The sequence below is a fragment of the Tachypleus tridentatus genome, chromosome 7 (assembly GCF_004210375.1).
Source record: "Tachypleus tridentatus isolate NWPU-2018 chromosome 7, ASM421037v1, whole genome shotgun sequence".
Lineage (NCBI taxonomy): Eukaryota > Metazoa > Arthropoda > Merostomata > Xiphosura > Limulidae > Tachypleus > Tachypleus tridentatus.
Genome location: NC_134831.1, coordinates 15355291 through 15369918, shown reverse-complemented (window position 1 = coordinate 15369918; position 14628 = coordinate 15355291). Strand labels below are relative to the sequence as shown.

General features: G+C 30.9%; 1 protein-coding gene across 9 annotated transcripts in view; it reads left to right on the top strand.

The window, feature by feature from the left end:
- The window catches only part of LOC143255185 (protein roadkill-like), a 105320-nt gene that overhangs the window by 6845 nt on the left and 83847 nt on the right, over nucleotides 1-14628 (top strand). For all 9 annotated transcript variants that reach the window (XM_076510451.1, XM_076510449.1, XM_076510450.1 and 6 more), the window contains one exon: nucleotides 940-1039. The gene's annotated coding sequence lies outside the window, so the exon portion shown is untranslated. The remainder of the gene's footprint in view (nucleotides 1-939; nucleotides 1040-14628) is intronic.

Here is a 14628-nt window from a genome sequence, read left to right as displayed (position 1 = left end):
GTTTTTTATCATATATGTGTATACACACACACACACACACGCTAATAGACATGCTAATGTCATTGGTATATTATGCAAATTAGTGCTTGAAGGTTCAAACCTTCATTAAGAAAGGTGTTCTGAACCTTCAAAGGACAAATCTAATTATCGTTACTTCCATTCTATATACCAGTACTCCAGATAAGAGGGTTTATTGGTGTAATTCTCAGCCAAAAATCAGCCTTTTATGGTCCTAAAAATGTTGAGAAGTTGTTTTACTGCCATGGAGAGAAAAATACAATTCCTGCCACTTTAATGATAGTACAGTAATTAATGGGCACATTCTCATAGTCTTCTGCAATTTTGCACAAGAGTACAACTGTTCATACAGTAGAGCCAAAAAAATATGCACACTAACCACCAGAAGTTCTGTTGGTGCACTCATGAATGATCCAGTTTTGTGCATAAAAGTTGTAATGATATTATTTGTTTATTATGACTACATCTGGTGATTTAATTTGTTAAATTAATTCTGTGCCAAATTTCACCTTTTGAAGAGAAAAAAAAAATCCTAATTAGTTAAACTACTTTTTATCACAAATTATTTCTGCTGCTCATTGTAAAAAAATGTAAAATTACTGACACTGACAAAATTCTGGGAATGGCTATGCTGAAAAAACATTATCTGGAGCACTTATTGTTTCTTTCCATCCTGTGTTATAATATTGATTTATTTCCTTTTTCGGAAATCTGTGTTGATTTATATGTGTTAATTAAAAAAAAAATAGTTACACTGATTTGAAATAATAAAAGTTACAATGAATCTAAATCCAAGAATAAATTAAAATTTGAATTTCCTTCCATTTAGCTTATATTTGTAGAATATTATGTTCAGTTGCTGCCAAAACATATTTCCACACATACGATTTCTTAAGTTTCTAATACCTTTTTTTATTGTAGTGCCAAATAATACAGAAACAGACTTGCTTGTTGCTGGATAAAACATCAACCTCAAATCTGTGTTATAGAGAGAGAAGTGAAAGAAGAAGAATGGTAAAAGGTACAATGAGATTGTACTATTGCATGTTAGACTTTAGTACTATGTTTTAACCACAGATTGTAATGTCAGGACAACAGATAACTTTAATCCAATAATGATTTAAGGAAATACTAGTCATGGTGGTAGAAATGATGGACAAAATGTTGCTACCTAGACATAAGATTAATATATAATACATATTTCAGCTGTAAGATATTTACAACTAAATGTTAAAGCCATAAAACAAATGAATTGATTGGTATGAAGAGCTTACATGTAAAATGCAGCTGCCAGTGGCTTTGTATCAATAGATTTGCAGTATTTTTAACTAAACAAAAAAGGCCTATGGATATAAAAAATTTCGTACAAAAGTATAATATATTTTTAAAATTTGATGCTAAATAAATTTTTAAAAAGTATTTTCACAAACTTCACATCTCAAATATATTTTTTAAATCTTATTTCTATCTCATGGAACATTCTTTTTTCCTGTAATTGTTTCAGAATGTCTTCCAGTAGTTTGGCATTTACTGACAGGTTTTTTTGTCATGCTAAAGAGTTTGCTAAAAATGTTGAAAAATAAAGATTTTTAATGTGATTTATGTGTACATATAAAGTTTATAAATTTTAGATTATTAATAAATGAAACTTAAAATTTTCACTTACACTTTTAGATAAGAATTTACAAACTTTTTCTATTTACTCTGTTGTGATTTTTATGCTTATAAGAGATGTATATTTTTTTTACATTTTTCTATTTGATGTATTAAGCCTGTTATAGTGTCTGTATGTTTAACAGCTACTTCTAAATTTGTAAACAATCCTCTTAACTTTCAGAATTTTAATATATTGATTTTAATAATTGTTACTGTACTGTTTATATCAAGATATTTTAAAGTATCAATATTGTTTTGCTTCAAATTACTACACAAACTTATTTGAATATCTTCATTATGTACTCAGAGATACCAACCATTGCGATTTGAGCATAATCATTACGATTTTGGTGTATACATTACGACCATACACTCATACAGACAAATGTTACGACTTGTTGCAACTCCCAAATTATTATATATTATATAGGCCTATACAATAAAGTGATAAATTGTTCCCCCAGGGCTTGAAAGGGGTGAAAAGAAAATTTCTAGTGAGATACAAATAAATTTTGATAATAAATAAAAGATATAGTCCAAATTGCTAGTTGTGATAATCATGTTTGTGCCTGAAATAATAAAAAAAATATTTGTATCTCTGATGTCTACCAATAGTTTGAGTGAAGTGCTTTTCCATACTGGGTACGGGGGGAAATCCATAGTTATATCATCAGTGCTTGTCAGCCAATCAGCGCTCGCATAGATGGGTATTTCTCGTTTTCTAAGTGGCATAGAAACACCAATGCGATAGTTCACCAGATTGTCTTGTTTTTGGCATCTCTAAAAGGACTAAAACTGTGAAAGAGCTCTGTCTACAATCATTATGCAAGTCATTTGAAATAGTTGGCATCTATGTATACTGAATTAATTTGTGAAAGAGATCCAGTTTGTAATATTTGAAGATTCTTTTGTTTTATACTTGCTATACAGTACACTCTTGTTTAATATTATCACTTCTGTTTAAACTTTAGTTTATTCAATAGTTCACAGTTTTGCTCCAAATTGGTTGTCAGTTGATGCCTTGTAGTTATCTTGTTGTCAGTTATTTCTTACCTTTTTTTTTAAGTAATGTCAAGTTAATCTGTTTAACTTCTTTGTTCTGAACTATTTTGAACCAGATTCTTTCATTTTCTTCATAATTTATTGGTTCTGTACTGTATCTGTATTAGTATTAACAAGTGATTCACTTTCCATTGGAGATTCGTTCTGTGAAAGTTGTTTCTGTATTTATTATCCCGTGATTGACATTACCCACTTTAGACTCTCGAACTCTGTTGTCATCTTGAGATTTTCTTTTGTCATGTCTTCATTATTTAACTTAACCATTTCTGATTCTTTACATTCTTTTAACTTTGAGAAGTTTGTTTTTTTACCTCCCCATAAACCTTACAATTGAAACATTGCACTGACAAAGTTACATACAAAGTATATTAATAATTTTTTGGAAAGTGATTCAGTTTGCTTAGGATTCTGCTTAATTTATTGTCATCAATAAGTTAAGTGCATACTTTTCCTATCTTTAAAGCCTGGATGTCCTGTTGATACAAGAAACATCAGAGAATGTGATGGCACAGAGGCTTATGTTATAGCAATACAAAAATCATCTGGATTTTTTCTCTATAGGTCATCAGAAGCTAAATGTGAAGAGCCACCTGCCATAGTCACTCTATCTCTGGTATATATACTGCTTTTCAACCATCCAGTGTATCCCAAAGTTAAAAACCAGCAGATTGCCAAACCTAGATTTCTTATTTTCATTTATCACCATCTTTCTTCAACAAGCCTAATGCCTATCTAGTTTTAGCAGTAACTTTAATTTCATCATTTGATAGAGCAAGACAGTCTTCAAAACATTTGACAATCTATTTCATTATTATTCTTTGCAAAATTAAACAACTGTAATTCTAATATAGACAATGTTATTACCCATTGAAGTTAGCTTTTATACTGAAATCCAGTGTACCTTTAAAAAGCTTAAGCACATAGTGAAACAGGAATTATCAGTCAATAATAAATGAACATTGGATGACTCTTGCTTGTAGAAAACTCAATGCTTTTTGTAATGTATAACCAGTGTCTTTGGGAAGCAAACTTTTATATCATGTATGAAGTGAAGGAATAAAAAATGTAATCAATACACATACAAGTCATGAGAAGCTAGTGTAGTTGCTCTATTTCTGGTGTATGTGCTGTTTTTCAGCTGTCCAAAGTCAAAAGCTAGCAAATAGTCAAAATTGAGATTTCATACTTTTCATTTATTATCTATAATTTTTCTTTAACAGGCCAAGCACTTACCTGCTTCCAGCATTAACTATAATTTATCATCATTTTATAGAGCAAAACAGTCTTCATGAACTTTGACTATTTTTTGTATTTTTATTCTATGCAAAATGTATAATGCTTTAGAAGACACTATAACCTAGTAACCCATGTATGCCACATTATAAATAAAAGTAAACAAACAAGTATTAGGGGAAAAAATTATTGATAGATAAAAAAAAACTATGTAAGGCTAACTAATGAACTAGAAAATAGGAAACAAACAAGATAGGGATAAAAGTAGACAAATCACTTGAAATGATCACATAGCAGACTAAGCTGTCTCAACTTTACATAGAGAATAATATCCCTACTTCACTTGTTTCCTCACAGGCACAAAAATACAACCAAAATAGAATCTTGGCTTTCATCATTATACCTTTCCTTTAGTTAACTTTAAAACACTACTTTTATGACTATTGTAGAATAGAGTGACATTATACAATTAGAAATTCTGATTCTATTTTCTTACCACTGAGAAAGTTAGTAATGCTGGTATTTTATTCTTCATAAAAAGTCGATGATTCCATGTGACCATTAGTTGGATTAAGTGATGTGTCCACATCCATCCATGTATTGTTTGATCCATATTTTCAGGCTCAGTATCCAGCCTCTCATAGTTTTTCAATTTAATGATAAATTATTTTCATAATACTTCTACTAATGGAATGGACTACCTTTCAATTTTTTAGCACACCTCACTCCTAACTATATGACTTATTTCAGGTGATACATTAGAATTATCAACTTTTGCTGCAGTTGAAGATATTGCTTTATTTCAAATGTTGGTATTTAATAGCCATACTTATTTCAATCACACAGTCATGAAAATATACCTTAAACTCGCCCAATACACATGGGGCTGATATAATCTTGTATGATTTATTTTGTTTTAAACATTACAATACTGTGCTCTTTTTCATAAGATTTTTCTTGCCAACATGTTTATGAGGTTCTATTTTGTGTGTTCTACTACTTAAGCTGAGCTTAAACTTACAGCAGGTCAGCCATTTAGTTAAACACAAGAGACAACTGCCTCATTACATTAATAAACACAGAATTCTCTTGTTAAAACCAAAATAAACCAAGATTTACTTACCACTTGAGTGTTAATAAAAGTAACAATAAACTTTCAATCACATGAAAACATTCTGTTCAACTTGCACTAAATCAGTCTTTTTTTTTTTTAAGACTCACTTCATATAGTGTTTGTGTTCATCCACCATTTACAAATAAAATAGGATAAATGATTCTTTTTCAGAAATTTAAACTGACTATAAGACCATCTAAAAAAATAGTTCTCAGGTGGAAATTCTTAAAATCTTCAGAGGGACCAGGTTTGTTTGTTTGTTCATTTTTTTGTTAGTTTTCTAGGTTATTGCTCACCAAGGTCACTCATGAAAGTAATGTTCACTCATGGACCATTTGGTAATGTTGTAATTGTTATGTAGCTTAAGTTTTAATCACCTACTCTGGACAAGTACATTCTCCTCAAAAACCGAAGAAGAAATTTTATTCATATCTGTAAAAATTCACACATGGATGCCTGAGAATTAGTTACTGAGTTTTTACATTAATAATAATTTCTTTTTTATTTAATAATTCTATATATGAATATGTACTTGATTCTGTGATGATGAGATTAAGTTTTTGTAGCTATGCAATAATATGAAATATTTAATATGGATATTTCAGTAAGGTAGTTAAGAAATAAATAAGGGGGTCACTATAGTATAGACTGTAATTTTTATTAGAATATATACGTTTGATTACCTTACTTCCTGTGTTTGAGTCATTATAGTTATGGAATATATGTGTGAGTATGAGATATTACTTGTTTCATTTAATATCATTAAGGAATATAATTTTTTAAACATTCTATGTTTGGTACAAACATAGGTTGATATTGAATTATCATGCATAAGGAAGATACATTTGAATATTTAAATTTTACATGTTTGAGTTTTAACATGTATACATATATAACTCTGAAATAAATTGTGGCATTAAAGTGACAAAAGTTAGTTTTATATTTTGCCAAAACACAGTGTCTGGTATTCACAAGAACATTTCTCGTACGTATGTGTAAACATGGAATATGTACTGAATGAAAATTTCTTATTGAACTTAACATTAGTGAAAAAATGGTTGTTAAGCTATTTTGCTTTGAATAAAGACCTTTTATCATGTAGAAGTATAGACTTACTATTCTTTACACTAAACTACTCTTATTTATTCACCAGGCAACAATATGGTGAATATGTTTTACTTATTACATTGTTGTTTGGTGAAGGCCCCAGAAAGAGATCCAAAATCTTGTAAATAAAAGTATTTTAACATTAGTAAAAGTCCGCATGTAATTTTAGTTGTTTGTTTACCCATAGTAAGAGTCTTAAAAACAATCTTTTGTATGTCAAAAGTTGTTTTATACATTAAAAATGGAATAGGTAATGTTTAAGCCTGATATTGAATATCCAGCCACATTATTTAACTGAAAACTGAATATTTTACCAATGAATGGTTTTATATACTTACTAAATCAGTTCCACAGATTTGAAATGCTTTGGAAACTATGTGACCACTATTGGGTGCTGGATAGTTGCTATTAACTGACTAAACTGAATACCAATAAATTATTTCAGATGAGATTTTTCCAAATGTACAAAATAAAACTCTTCTTTATCTTGTCTCATCATTTTACCTGCATTATCAGGTGAGATACAAGTACTGAGGTTAGCAGAATTTCATTCAAAATAAGAAAATCATGTGTATATACAGAAATAATAACCTACGTAACATGTGAGTTACATGTTATATAATTAATGAAGTATTTATCAACAAGCTTTCATACATAAATCTAATAATGAAATTAATGTCTGAACCTTGCATTGTGTATTACTATTATTGTTTATAAGAATACACATGATTTTATTATTTTAATTTATATTAGACTCAGTATTTGTATGTCACCACTTGATGCCAGGCAAACGTGGTGAAATACTGTTACAAAATTAACTGAAGTTTTGCTACACACACACACACACACACACACACATCACCAAAACAAATTGTCTGTAATTAAAGAAAAAGAGGTATTTCCATTATTTAGTCAAATATTTGTTACAGTACTAGTTTAGATTAAAATTCTATCTTTTTTTTTCAATTCACCTTTGTATCTCTATTAAGTCTGTAATTCTTTTGTGTATGCTAGTGTTCAATTGGAAGAAAAACAGTATAATAATGGGAACTTTTATTTGTTCTTTCAAAACAACTGTATTTTTCTCTTCCCTCATTGTGACTGAATGAGAAAATTACAGCTTTAATATATGTAAGAAAACTGCTAAACTCAAATAAAATATCTCAATACCAAGATAAAACATCCTCAGATCATCAAAAGAGATGTATCCTTGCAGTTTCCACATCATCATTCATGTTTTCTATCACATTTGTTTCATTCAATACTATATTTTAATCTACATAAATGATGGATAATGATACCTGTTAAAGCCATATAACCTAAAAAAATGTGTGTGTGTGTATTACCTGCTGAGTTTAAATCATGTTACTGGAGTATTCATTTTAATTTATTGTGCCAAAACAGTACAGTTAAATAAATTTAATATGGAATATGTTCAGAAGTATGGCTTTTAGTACATTTTTTTTTATTGTTTATGTGTGAGAAACATGAAATACATTTAATTATATATTTATTTTATTTGTTTAGTTATCAATCATTACAATGTAGATTTCAGGTTTTTAAATTGTTTTGAATTTTGGTTCATCATACATTATTTTTGTATTGAAGTTATCTATCAAGTATCATATACATTAAAACTGTTAAATTTATCACAACCAGATGATGTACTAGAAACAATTAAGATATTAAATGGCTAAGTTTTGGAGGGTTACATTTGAAGTATTTGGTGTTAATGTGTGAATTATACAAACAAGTAAATGTGAAGAGGATTTATAAAAGGTAGTAAAGAACTTGGACAGCAATATTGAATGTTAGAAAAGGCAAATCCCTGCTAGTGTATTTTGTACAAACAATTGAAAGCTAAAGGGCTCTACCAGGTATGGATGTTATAAACTTTTAAAGCATAGTACACTACCCAGTCAAAAATGTCGGTATAACCTTTGAACACATAAAGCAGCTCAACCAGTATGCTCTGCAAGGGAATTTGATGAATGTCAATACAGGTTTTCAGTGTTGGTGCATGCCTGAAATGCCAGACTATTGTAAAATACACCAATTTGATAGAAGAGGCATTACAAACTGCTGAATGTGTAAAACTGTTATATTGGAAAGGTTGAAATAAGCATGTTATAAATTTCCCCCAAAAAGAATACATGGCACCATCTTGATCAGTTCAAAGTTTAGCAATGTTAAATTCTTGATAAAAAGTGTCAAATTGTAAGGAATGATGAAACCTTCTTCACTCAGTTTTAAAGTAATAGCCAAGAGTGTTTGATGGAATAATTTGATTATTATATTGGGATACTAGTGGTATCTTAGTGGCATTTTGTTATGGATACTGATGAGATGTAACTGTGGGGATGAAATTAAATCTAGGTCACTGGACCAGAGTGTTAGGATTAGCTTAATGTATATGAATAAACAGATTGAATTTGTGGCTTTTAGGAATGGATGGTTTACATTTAAATAAAGTAGAGGTTGGCTTGTTTGCTGGAGCTATTAACTTAACTGTAAGTGCAGCTTTAAACTAGGACTAAACAGTAATGAGGGCCATGATAAAAGGGAAAATGTAACATGTGGAAAACAATTATACTTTAGAAACAAAGTAATTATAATGGTAGGTTAAACAATTATTATTGTAATGATAGAAGACTTTAGAGCACTAAGCATAATGGAAGATTTTGAGGTAATGGGAGTACTTAAAGCCTGGTTAAATGTATATAATTTTGATGACAGAAATTTCTTTAGAATACAGATTATTGATTATTTGAGATAGAGTACTGAAAAAGAAGTTGTTTGGTATGTAAACTGAGAGTTACCTTATGAACAACTAGAAGATATATTGCAGCTAATATCTATGAGGTTGAATCTGTTTCAATTTCTGTGAGTGGTTATAAGGAAAGAAGGCTTTAAATTGGAATTTATTAGAGATCACCACATAAAACTGATAAACGAGAAACTCAGTAAGCAGAAGTATTGAGGTATTAATCAGGTTATAATTATGGGTAGTTTTAATTTTAGATTGTAAAATGTTACTCAAATAATGCAGGAAAGAGATATTTAGAAACTCTACAGGATGTTTTTTGTCACCAACTGGTCAGGGAACCTACTAAGAACAATATAATTTTAAATTTTTAACTTTAATTACAAAAATGATGGAAAGAGTGAAATTTTGAGAACATCTGGGTAAAAGTGATCATTGATCAATTATTTTTGATGTTTTGCTTCATTTGAAGACAAGGAATAAGAAGAGTTTTGTTCCAAATTTCAAAAATGAAACTTTTGAAGGATTGAGAAAAGAATTATCTGTTGTGAATTGGACAACTGAATTGAAGAACAAATGTGGAAAACTTTAAAAATACATTTTTAAATGTTCAAGATAAACACGTTTCTTATAGAAAATAAAAAGGTAGCTGCAAGTAAAACAAATAACAATTTGGTTCACAAAGGGTGTAATGGAAAAAATTAAACAAAAGCATTATAAATTCAAGGAGTTTAAAGTGACTGCTATGATCAAAGATTTATAAAATTTTAGAAGATCAAGAGAGTTGATCAGCCAGGAAATTAGGAAATCAAAAAGTGTGCATAAGAAAAAAGGTTGGCTAAAAATGTAAAAATCAATATGAAGGATTTATTTAAACACTTTAAAGTTGCACAAAATATTAGGATGGGAGTAGTGTCTTTGAAGGGTGACACAGAAATCCTGAAGATTATTAAATTATACTTCAATTTTTATTAATAAAGATTTAAGCAATATTTTCATCTTAAAGGCCAGGTGGTTGAAGCACTCAACTCATAATCCTAGGATAACAGATTCGAATCCCCATCACACCAAACATGCTTGCCCTTTCAGCTGTGGAGGCATTATAATGTGATAGTCAATCCCACTCTTTATTCGTAAAAGAGTGGCTCAACAGTTGGTGATGGGTGGTGATGACTAGCTGCTTCTCCTTTGGTTTTACAATGCTAAATTAAGGACAGCTAGTGCAGATAGCCCTTGTGTAGCTTTGTGCAAAATTCAAAAAACAAACAAACAAATCTCCATCTTAAACACTTATTAGATGGAAACAAAATTGAACCTGATGATCACATTAATTCTGATCTTAAGAAAACATTGGGAATTTTAAAGAATGATAAAGCTCTTGAACCAGATAGTATTTACTCAAGGGTTTTAAGGGGAGTTAAATATTTGATATGTGAGCCACTTGCTACCTTTTTTTTTTTTGTTGTTGTTGTTGTAAATTCTTGAATAATGGGCAGAAGCCAGCTGATTGGAAGTTGTGTAGTGTTACTCCTGTTTTCAATGGAGGTGATAAAAATTGTCCCAATAATTACAGTACTATTATATTACATCAGTGGTGGGAAAAGTTTTTGAAAGCCTTATGAAATATTTTTAACAAAGTTTTTAATGTTGTTGTTCAGCCATCATGGTTTCACTATGGGAAAATCTTGCCCTACTAATCTGTTGACATTATGTAAGAAGGTTATTGGTTATGTAGATGAGGGTATGGGTTTGACAAAGTGCCACATAGAATGCTTATTGAAAAACATTATCTCTTTAGATTTTGGGACAGAATGTCTCATTGAATAGAAGTCTGGATAAATGGAAGAAAGTAGAGGGTTTATATAAATGGAGTTCAGTCAAACTGGATTAATGCCATAAATGGAGTATTTTGGGGCTCTGTGTTTGGACCTCTACTGTTTTTGAATTTATGTCAGTAACAAAGATGACAGAATAGTCGATGTATTATTTATCTTTGCTGATGACATTAAAGTTTAGACTGTTGCTGGCTACAACCTTAAAAAAGGATGGGATTATTTGGTGAATTAGGTGAATAAATGGTTTGATGTCTTTTAATTGTAATAAGTGCAAGGTAATGCATGTGGGATACCACAATTTGAATTATGAGTGTAATTTTGATAGAAATAACTTTTAACAGTATTTTGGAAGAAAATGATCTTGGTGTTCTGGTTGACAAGTATCTTAAGCAATCCATGCAATGTGCCAGGGAAAATGCAGTTTTAATTTGTTAATATTGAATATAAATTTAAGGAGATTATAAGTTCATTGCATAGGTCATTGGTCAGGCCATACTTGAAGTACTGCATTCAGTTTTGGGCCCTTATCTTAGGAAGGACATTGAATTGTTGGAAAGGGTTCAGAGGAGGGCTACTAGGATGATATCTGGGGTGGAAAAGTGGTAATATGAGGAGAGGGTAAGATCTCTGTAATATTTTCTCTACATAAAAGAAGAATTGGATAGTGTCTGATTTAGGTGTCTAAGGTTATTTATTACTACTGTTGATACATAATCCTTTGTTTTACTTAATAGTACATACAATCTGACTGAGGGACAAAATTATACATTTTTTAACAGAGTACATGTTATCTTTTTCTAAGATAACTATATATTTCTAACAAAGTGGTTTACCTTTGGAATGAGTTGCCTTCAGATGTAGTAGATGCAGTAAATTTAAGGGAGGTTAAAGGAAGGCTTGATAAATATTACAATGGTAAGGGCTGTATTTTAGTTTTTTATTTTAATTTGGTGCTGTCATGAATGGGACAGCCTAGATGGACAAAAACAGGTCCTTTGTTCTCTATATATATCAGTAGTTTTACCTAAGACTGTGTGTGTTTTCCATTGATAGAATTCTAACACTTTTCTCCAGCCTATGTGTTTAGCCCATCTAGTGCAAAAAGAGGCGTTATCTATAATATGTTATTCTCAAAATTCTTACCAAAAACTCCAGCTAAACCCTTGTGTAGATAGGGTCATTATCAACCATTCTCAAATGATGTTAGATTATGAGATTGTTACTATGTTGGGATACATGCTGGAAAACGTTATTTCTGTATGTGTAATACTCTTTATATAATTATATATTTTAATACTTTTTAATTGAAACAGGTAATTTGTATTATACTCTGGAAAATAGGGAAAACATACACACATGATTCTTTAAAATGGCCTTGAGCACCGCCTGTCTATTATAAAATTTACATGGGCCCCCTTTGTTGATTCAAGGTAGACTGCTGGCGATCACTTGTTGGCCTCGTGGTTCATCTTCAAGGTAGGGTGTTGTTTTTGGAATAAACCTACTGTGTAACCGCAGAGGACATTGGGTCTGAGTAACAAGATATACGTATTCATGAGGTTCCTTATCTTGGAATATACCCAAGCAAAGTTAACCACTGTAGTATAACTTCCATTAAGGCCAAGTTATCTACTTAAAGCAAAACTAGAAACCAATCTGGTAATAAAAACAGCGAATTAAATATACTTTTCTTTCGTTGTTATATATAAAAGTTAGAATTCATTCTTACATCAGTTGAACGTTTACTTTTAACGATACTTTGGGCCAGAAATTACTTGACTACATAATATTTTGTTTTGAAAAAATTCCCGATTATAGCAGATCTCTCCACAATGCGTATGTCTTTATTATTATTATTATTATTATTTATTTATTTATTTATTTTTAATGGCGCTTATAACTACATTTTCTGTGAAGTTAAACGGAAAATCTTATAACTCGATATTTGCATCACCACTCACACCCACTTCCTCCTTTAAAAATAAAAGGTCATGTAGCAGGGAGTAAGTTGGTAATTGGCCAGACTGTTTTTATTATTGTATGCTACAAAAATATTTAGTTTTTTTATATGTGATTTGTTACCATGTCTATACGTACATAACTGTACTTTCAGAAGAGGGCAAAGATTAAAAATGTGGCGTCTAGTACTTACTCTGCCGGAAGGAACAATTATATACAATAGTGGGAAGGGTGACGTATACTTGTGAAATCGAGGAGCTAGGCAACAAATAGTTGTAACCTGTGGGGTTTAGGTATGACATGTCTCTGACCGTAATAACATTCAATGTAAAGAACTGACGGAAATACAATGCGACATTGTCCGTTTCCTAATCCTGAGAGTAATTTGTGGGATTAATTGCAAATTGTAGTTACGGTCTTGTTGACTTGTATCTTTGTGCATAAATCGTTTATTAATATCAGTCAACACACCAGTGGATTACAAGTAACTTTTATATAGTTCGTAAATAATATATAAATATTTGTGTATAAAGTTGATATGATGCATATGAAACTCATCAGTAATTCTGAGTTAAACTTGTTTGACGGTTTTTCGTACCTAAAGATCAAGTTTCGTGAATAATACTAAGGTTAATAAGTAGATATTACTTTTTGTGTTCCATATTCTGTTGATTTCTGTATAATTTAGGTAAACAAAATCAGTTTGTACTTCAGTTGAGTTAGAACCTAGCAAAACGATTTATTGAAGTTAATATTTAGAGACTTAATCACACTTTATACGGTTGCTGTACATTTGCCATTGCTGATAGAAGTGGCCTAGTGGTTATTATTCCGGACTGCGAAGCTGAAGATCTCTGGTCGGCGTCCCTTTTCACAAAAACCATCTGTGCACTTTGCTTTGAGGCCGTGTGTGCGTTGTAAGAATAATAGTCAAAACCACGAAGTTACCGTGAGCGTGTTGTATAACAAACTTTCGTGTAATATATTAGTTCAGAGCTAGGAATGACTAATACAAATAGCCTTTGCGCAGCTCTGCTCGAGTTCCTAAAATAAACAAAGAAACATCTGTTAATGCAGTGGCATGGCGTCGAAGGTGCCAGATGTCGCTCCTTGTGCGACATGTTTCGCTTGTATGTAAATATTTGATTCATAGGAAATTCCACATCATTCCACACTGCAATGCCACCACACGTAGTTTATTGTTATTATTACAGTTCCTTCCGAAAAAGAGTATTTATAGAACGACAGTGTTCAATTAATATGAACTTCTATCAGTGCAAGTATGAAGTTAGGGCAAAACCAAAAATTATTCTAGCAAGCAGTATAGCTAATGAAATATACCTTTCTTACTTGTCTATTTATATAGATTATAATACATTTTTAACCATTTAGTTGTCCATACTGTTAACGATATTTTCGACTGTAACCTCAATGATATCGCGTGAATCTCAGCCAGCTAAGAAGACGTAGGTTAATCCTTATTACACGTATGAAACTAACAATGAAATGTAATATGTGGGATAAAGTTATAAAATAAAAGTAGGAAGTAAATGATGTAATCAGTGTTGTTAACGAAAGTAACAAATATACGTTATTTTCAAGAACAAAGAAAAACTAGAAGCTGGCTTGAACTGCTGTTGTAGAAGTGAATGTCTAATATCTAATTTTCTTCCACGATTTCCCGAACACTCCTTTTTACCAATGAAATTATTTAGGACCAAGAAGAACAACAATTCGTGGAAAGGAACAATAAAAACATTCACCTTGCATGGTCAGATTGTTAAGACGCTTGACTCCTAATCCGAGGGTCGCGGGTTCGAATCCTCGTCACACGAAACATGCTCGCCCTTTTAGCGGTGTGGGTGTTATAATGTTACGGT